General features: G+C 45.9%; 1 long non-coding RNA gene across 1 annotated transcript in view; it reads left to right on the plus strand.

Annotated features, from left to right (window-relative positions):
• Positions 1–641: 641 nt before the first annotated feature.
• LOC107116427 overlaps positions 642–7,085 on the plus strand; it is a 12,837-nt gene continuing 6,393 nt past the window's right edge. The window contains exon 1 of the long non-coding RNA XR_001482706.1: positions 642–732. This is a non-coding gene — a long non-coding RNA (uncharacterized LOC107116427). The remainder of the gene's footprint in view (positions 733–7,085) is intronic.

A 7,085-nucleotide genomic window follows, 5' to 3' on the forward strand; every position in this document is an offset into this window, starting at 1 on the left:
GCTCAGTTGGCATTTGGACGGGAGACCTGAAACACGTTTGGGTCCTTCCTGCGTTTGCGAACCCCAGGAGTCTGTACCTCAACAGCAGCTTCTATCACTTCCCCACCTCTGGTTTCATTTGTTGCCTGGCTAGTGGTTACATGTGTGGTGCTTTCGAGCACTTTCAGTCTCCTTTCTGGTTCTGCAGCACAGGGTGTGGTAGTTGGTACAGCTGTGCCTACTTTCTCTTTCCATTTGGGTAGTGAGCAATCATGCATTGGGGTCTGATTCTTCCCCCTTTTTTTGGTGTTTTTTTTTTTTAGCCATGGCCCCCAAGAAGGGAACAGGCAAGGCTAAGGGCAAGCAGCCTCCTCCTAGAGCCCCCTCAAAATGCTCAGCTCCCCCATCCTGCCCTGTCTTCAGATGAAGATGAGGGAGACTTGGTGCAACAGGCCATTTTAGAGCAGCTGATGGCAGTGGAGCAGGCAGCTGGGGTTACTCCTCCCTCAGCACCAGCTGGCACAGCAAGGGGAAGCAGGAAGTAGACACAGTTTGCTTCCAATGCTCATTTACAAGCGTCTGTATTAACACGCTTATCTCTTTTGGAAGGCTGGGTGGCCAAGCCCTCTGGACCGGGAGGCAAGGCCAGTTCTGCCATTGCGAAAGCTATTGCAGCGGCTGGAGCCAGTGGATCTGCGCACATGGCTATGGCGGAGGTGGCAACAGCTTCGACAAAGACCTCAGAGCCCTCAGGTGAGTTATGCAGCACACCTCCCCAGGGCCAAGCCTTGCAATGGGGCCAGGCATCTACACCCAGGCCCTGGGCCTCATCACAGGCCCCTTCTGTGGCAGCAGCCCCACCTCCTCAACAGTTGGCTTGGCCATTGGGTCAACTCCCTCCTTCACAGATGTGGAGAAGCTACCTGGGTTATGGTCCTTCAGTTCGCATTGCTCCTTGGGGCTGTTGGGGTGTGCAGGCTCCTTGGGATGGCCCTGCCACACAGGTCCTGGCCAAGGACTTGCCATCTGGCGACACAGCCTTGCCACTTGGCGATCACTTGCTGCCAGCTACCCATGGGAAATCTGCAGAAGGGAATTTGTCAATATTTTTTCCCTCCTGCATTGAGAGTTGGAGACGAAGGATAAGGAGGATCTTGAGGTGAGGGAGAAAGAAAAGTTGAAAAGGAGAACTGTGGATAGGTCCTGGGCCAATTGGCTAGCAGGGTTTTTCATCTATGCAGGGGTTATAGCCCGGGCTCAGCCCTACAGGGCTGCGTCTTTGATTCAGTATATGGACAGTATAGATAAAGGCAACACGGGATCCATTGGTCCTGCCTGTCAGCAGTATGACAAGGAGTTTTGCATGCGAGCTGCTCACAATCCCATGCTTCCCTGGGATCAGGTTCAACCTCTGTTGCGGATACAGATTATGTTGGATTTCTGGAGAGTGCTCACACAGTGGTCATCTGGTGCAATGCACCCAGTCTGTGCCCAGTCCTCACAAGTCCGTCTGTTATGTTGGGAGTTTGGTTCCCAAGGGGTCTGTAACAGGAAGGCTTGCCAGTACAAGCATGACTGTGGCGGCTCCCACTAATTCTCCAATTGCCCTAGAGCCAGGCCATGGCGTGGGCAAAAGAAGAAGGAGGGAGGGGCAACCAATCATTTGGTAAAGGGTCTGAGCCCCTTAAACCTGAAGGCCCTTGAGGCATGGCTGGTTAATTACCCCAGTTGGGTTGATGGACATTACCTGTTGGAAGGTTTTCAGTTTGGCTTTTGTAATCTATTTAATAGGTGTGCTTTTATGGCCAACAACCTCCGTCCAGTTTAAGGAATGGAAGAAGTAGTTAGGGACAAAATGAATAAAGAAAGGGCTGAAAGTAGGGTTCTGCCCCACATTCCTACTCCTCCGGTTCCCAACATGCATGTCTTGCCTCTGGGGGTGGTGCCTAAAAAGACGCCTGGTGAATTTTGCTTAATTCACCATCTCTCCTTCCCTAGAGGGGGATCTGTTAACGATGGGTTTCTGGATGAGCTGTGGACTGTCCATTATATGACCATTGAAAAGGCAGCATGGATTGTACAGCATTGCGGCCCTGGTTCTGAACAGGCTAAATGAGACATTAAGTCTGCCTTTTACCTATTTCCAGTACATCCAGACAGTTTTGAGTTGCTGGGGTTTCGTTTCGATGGCCTTTTTTACATGGACAGGGCCTTACTAATGGGATGCTCTTTTTCTTGTGCCGCCTTTGAGCGCTTTAGCTCCTTTTTGGAGTGGGCAGTTCATGAGCGGTCTGGGTTTCTTAACGTAGCTCATTATCTGGATGATTTCCTCTTTATGGTTCTGGCTGGTTCTGGCCATTGTGGGCTGCTTCTTAATACTTTTGGGAGGCTGGTGGCTGAACTGAGAGTGCCACTGGCCCATGAGAAGACGGAGAGCCCCTCATCCAGGTTGACCTTTTTGGGTGTGGAGCTCGACACCACAGCTCAGGTATCCTGCTTGCCTGAGGCCAAGTTCCATGACTTACTCGTTAGGGTGAATGATTTTCTGGCTAGACGTAAGGTGACTCTGTTGGAGGTCCATCAGTTGGTTGGACATCTTAACTTTACCTGCAAGGTCGTTACTCCAGGGTGGGCATTTTTTGTGGAGGCAAAAATCTCAATGGGCTAATCAAAATGGGCACTGTAAGCACTGCAAGCAGTGTGAGCAGAGAAGGCCGAGATGGATTGGACGTCCACCACATCAACCAAAGGCCTGGAGGAATGGCTTCATTTTACAGGCTTTGCAGAACTGTAATAAGTCCTGCAGGGCCCAGATTTCAAGTGAGAGCATGTTCCACCAGGCCAAGGTCAGGGCAAAATAACAAGACAGTGGTTGCATTCAGACTGGCACTTTGGCCTGATATAGGCACATTTCACGACTGGATTAAATGGGCATGATCACACAGCCACATCTGTCAGGTGTTTCCCGGGCATACTCACCCCATCAGAGGACAACTTGGAGCTGTGTTGAAATGCCACCATCTCCGAAGTGGTATTTTTGTTTCCCTGCACATTCATTGCACATTGCCAGATGTCTGAACACAGGGGAGCGTGTGCAGAATAGATTTGGCAGTCGGAACCTTCAGATCCGTTCTGCCACTAGGGAGGCATTTTTTTTTAAAAAAACCTGCCTATTGTGCATGTGTGTACATGCACACTACACACACACATGGATTCTGGAAATAATGTTGCAGGTTTTTTTCCATGGGTGAGGTGCCACAATAATGTGGATGCTTTACTACAGGATGTCTCCATGGGTAACCCGCAGCAGGTTGTGCTGTGTGGCTGATATGTCCCACTACACTTTAAACCAGTTGTATTAGAGACAGCAGCATATCACGCCAAGCGGCCAGTGTGATCACAGCAGTGGGGGAAAATAGTGAAGCAAATAAATAGATCAAAATTGGACACTGATGTGTAAATACATGCTTAAGAGGAGATGAATAGAGCGTAACAACATGCTCTCAGTTAATTACTCTCAGCGTCCCACAATTAAGAAGGGTACATTTACACATCAATCTCATTGCGAGTTGCTTAGAGCATATTTTATAGATAGAGATCAAATAAATCATTAGGCAGATCTGATCTGAAGATATTTTCTTCTAAAGCTTATTAATAATAACATCAGGATACAACCTGTATATATATGCATACATGTATACATCATATATACAAAGTTGGTGAATCAGTAATCAATAAGGGGGGAAAACTCCAGTTAAATGCATATGATGGTAGATACATAAAGGATATGACAAAGTAAGGAAGAATATCAACTTATCAAATAAAAAAGGCAAATCAGACAGATACGGATATAATGAAGTAATTAATTAATTATGCCTCTCTTGCCAATGCCCCAAGGGTGCTAAGGTTCTTTGACTTGTGTGGCTAGCTGATAAATCACACAGTTAAAACAATCATTCAGGCAGTAAAGGATAACAAAAGAATTTATTCGAATAAAGGATCATCCAACAGCTCATAGACATTCAATGAACGAATACAGAAAGCAGACTTATACACTCTCCTTGCTCCTTCTCACTTTACATCATAACTGACATCACTTAGACATGCATAGTTCAGTTTTCTTTGTCTGGCCAGTTATCAATCACATATTTGACACACAGGATGTTACTTGGCTGCATTTCAACTCCCACAATGCAGGTGCAGTACTCATTATATTTGATTGATTTTTTGTTTAGTTTTTTGGCTATACTCCTAGACTCCTTTCACCTTTGAATGAACTCTCAGGCTGAGTTCATTTTTAGTTTGAAACGCTGTCATTTCTGTTACAAAATTGGTTTTCTTATATTTATACAGGCCTATATGTTACAAAAACACCTTTACTGGCATTTTGTGATCTATCTCTGTTAAAGAATAGATTGATTCATTGAATTTCTGGAAAATACAATATTATAACACTGTTTTCACAATTAAACTTTTATATGTACACTTTTCTAATGCTGTAAAGTGGCTTATGTCATAAAGCTTCAGTAGATACAATGAACCTATCTATTAGTTTTCATTTTGTCCTATCAGAATATTTTTAATAATGTTATTAGGTTTGTTTTGGTCTAAATTAAAAGCTTTTAATTTGTAAAGTGCACTACCTTATTTCAGTCAACAGAGGGTCCCTTTTTACAATAAAAATTATGCATTTCTAATTAGCGGCCCTGGTCACACGAGAAAGTTGCATCGGGAGAGGCACGGATGGTGGGCGGATTATCTGGGCGTGATCACATCCCAACATCTGGGAAGTGGAGCACACCCATGGCTTACCACTGACAATGCGAGTTAAAAAACTAGTACCTCCAAGGTACTAGTAAACGTTTGCCATGGGCTGCCTCCAGACCCCCGTGGTGTGATTACGCCGGCGTGTGGCATTCCCCTCCGGTCCCTCGTTTACCCACAGGCGCCGAGGGAAGGACCAGTGGTGTGCCACTGTGAGTCTGATCATGTAATCATGGATCAAACTGTGCTGAGGCAATTAGCCATGCCTCCCCCCCCCCCGCGATAACCGGGGCCAGCCTTTGGCAAGTGTGCATGCTTGGTCTCTGTGACCAATGAACCTATCTATTAGTTCTCATTTTGTCCTATCAGAATATTTTAAATAATTTTATAAGGTTTCTTTTTGTCTAAATTAAAAGCTTTTAATTTGTAAAGTGCACCACCTTATTTCAGTCAACAGAAGGTCCTTATTACAATACAAATTCTGCATTTCTAATTAGCTTTTGGCAAGTGTACATGATTGGTCTCTGTGACATCATTTGCCTGTTAGCAGCTTGATACTCCTTAAAACTTAAAAGCACAGATAATTAGCAAGTGTGCATAATTATTACTTTGTTTTCCCAAACCTTTTCTCGTTAGTTCTTTCAAATTAGCTTTAAACACAGTTCTTTAAAACAGAACTACTTTTCTCTTATACAGAAACATTTTATCCATGAGCTTAATAACCTTCTATAGAAGTGCTTAAAATTAATAAAGGATAGTTGCTTTTACAAATATGTTATACCTATTCAACCTTAAACATAATCAAGAGAAAATCCCTTCAACCCTTCAATTGTCCTCTACACCTTCAAGAGTGGGGAACTGCCAAAGATAATAGGGTGAATAGTGGAAGTTCTGATCAACAAGGGGAATCCCAATGGAGAGGTCTTTCAATAAGGATATCAGAGGTTGGCCCAGTCTCATCAGAGCTTGAAATCTAAGCAGAGCCATCCCTGATTAGAACTTGGATGAGAAACCACCAAGGAAGATTGCCTACACAGAGGCAAGCAATAGCAAACTACTTCTCTACTTCCATCGCATAGGAAAACCTATGGGGTCACCGTAAGTCAAAAGCAACTAGATAGGAGCTTCTCCTACCAAAGCCATAGTTCATAAAGGATCTTAAAAGGTTGGATGTTTCAAAATAATAGGCACAGCTTTAAGATAACTATGCCAAGTGTGCTACAGAATGTACACTGCTGCCCCTTCACTAGTTGACCAAATCACTGTATAAAAAGTGTGTGTTATATTTTAACACAGTTCATAGGAAGATTATCCCATGCTACTCTTCATGCCAAAATGCTGATGTAATTTCTTTTCATCTATATCCCTTTAGACAGGGTTCATCCTTTTCAGTTAACCTGCAGTTTTGTGAAAATCACACCAAAAGCGGCTTGCTTGGGTCTCTGCAGCCGCGCGGATCCTGAGCAAGCCAAGGGGAGTCCAAGCAGCCGGCTTGCTTGGGCTCCCCAAGCAAACCAAGGGAAGGGAAGGTGGCGGAGCAGCTGGAGACATTGAGCCTCAGCTCCACAAGTAATGGGCACTCGAGCCCCGCCCCCAGCAGCCCTCAGGCCGGAGCACCTGGAGCAGTCTTGGGAGGCGGATTGGCAAAAAGCAAAACCAAAAGCGCAGGAACTCGAGAGAACTCCAGGAATTGAGCCGGTTCCTCTTCCACAGCCCAAAATGCGAGCCACGAACCCTGAGCTTGCTTTTTCTCATTTGCGAGTCTGGCCTCCGCACTCCTTTAACGAGGCAGCCCTGAAGCTTGGGGTGGCGGGAGTTTCTTTGCATGCAGCTTGTGCAGCTGGCTGCCTCTTCTGCTTGCCCACCTCTCACCTCTGCACCTCGTCTTCTGCCAGGCATGGAGGAACCCAGCTCGTCCAGGTTTCTTGCCTCCTGCTGCCTTGGTCCTCTGGTGCACGGGTGAGTCCCCAAAGATTGACTCTTCCTCTTCAAGTCTCTAGCACTGGAGGTATTCACCTCCTTCCCTCCTGCCTGCTTTGGCTGCATAATTGTGAGAGATTTCTTAACATAGTGTTCCTGCCAGGGAAGCTGGGGAACCTGTTCATGTGTCTCCATTTCATCCTCACAACAACCCTGTGGGGTAGGTTAGGTAGAGAAGGGGAGATTTGCCCTGGGGTCACTCAGCCAGCAGAGTGAGAATACAAACCTGGGTCTCCCCACATCAATCTGCAACTCTGGCCACTGTGCAGTGCTGCCTCTACTGTTATGTAATGTTCCAGAGGCGTTGTAATGTAATACTCAGTTTCTCAAACGAGTGTATGCCTGTCTGTTGGTCCACTTAG

This window comes from Gekko japonicus, unplaced genomic scaffold (genome assembly GCF_001447785.1).
Source record: "Gekko japonicus isolate JY-2015 unplaced genomic scaffold, Gekko_japonicus_V1.1 scaffold6440, whole genome shotgun sequence".
Classification (NCBI taxonomy): Eukaryota; Metazoa; Chordata; class Lepidosauria; order Squamata; family Gekkonidae; genus Gekko; species Gekko japonicus.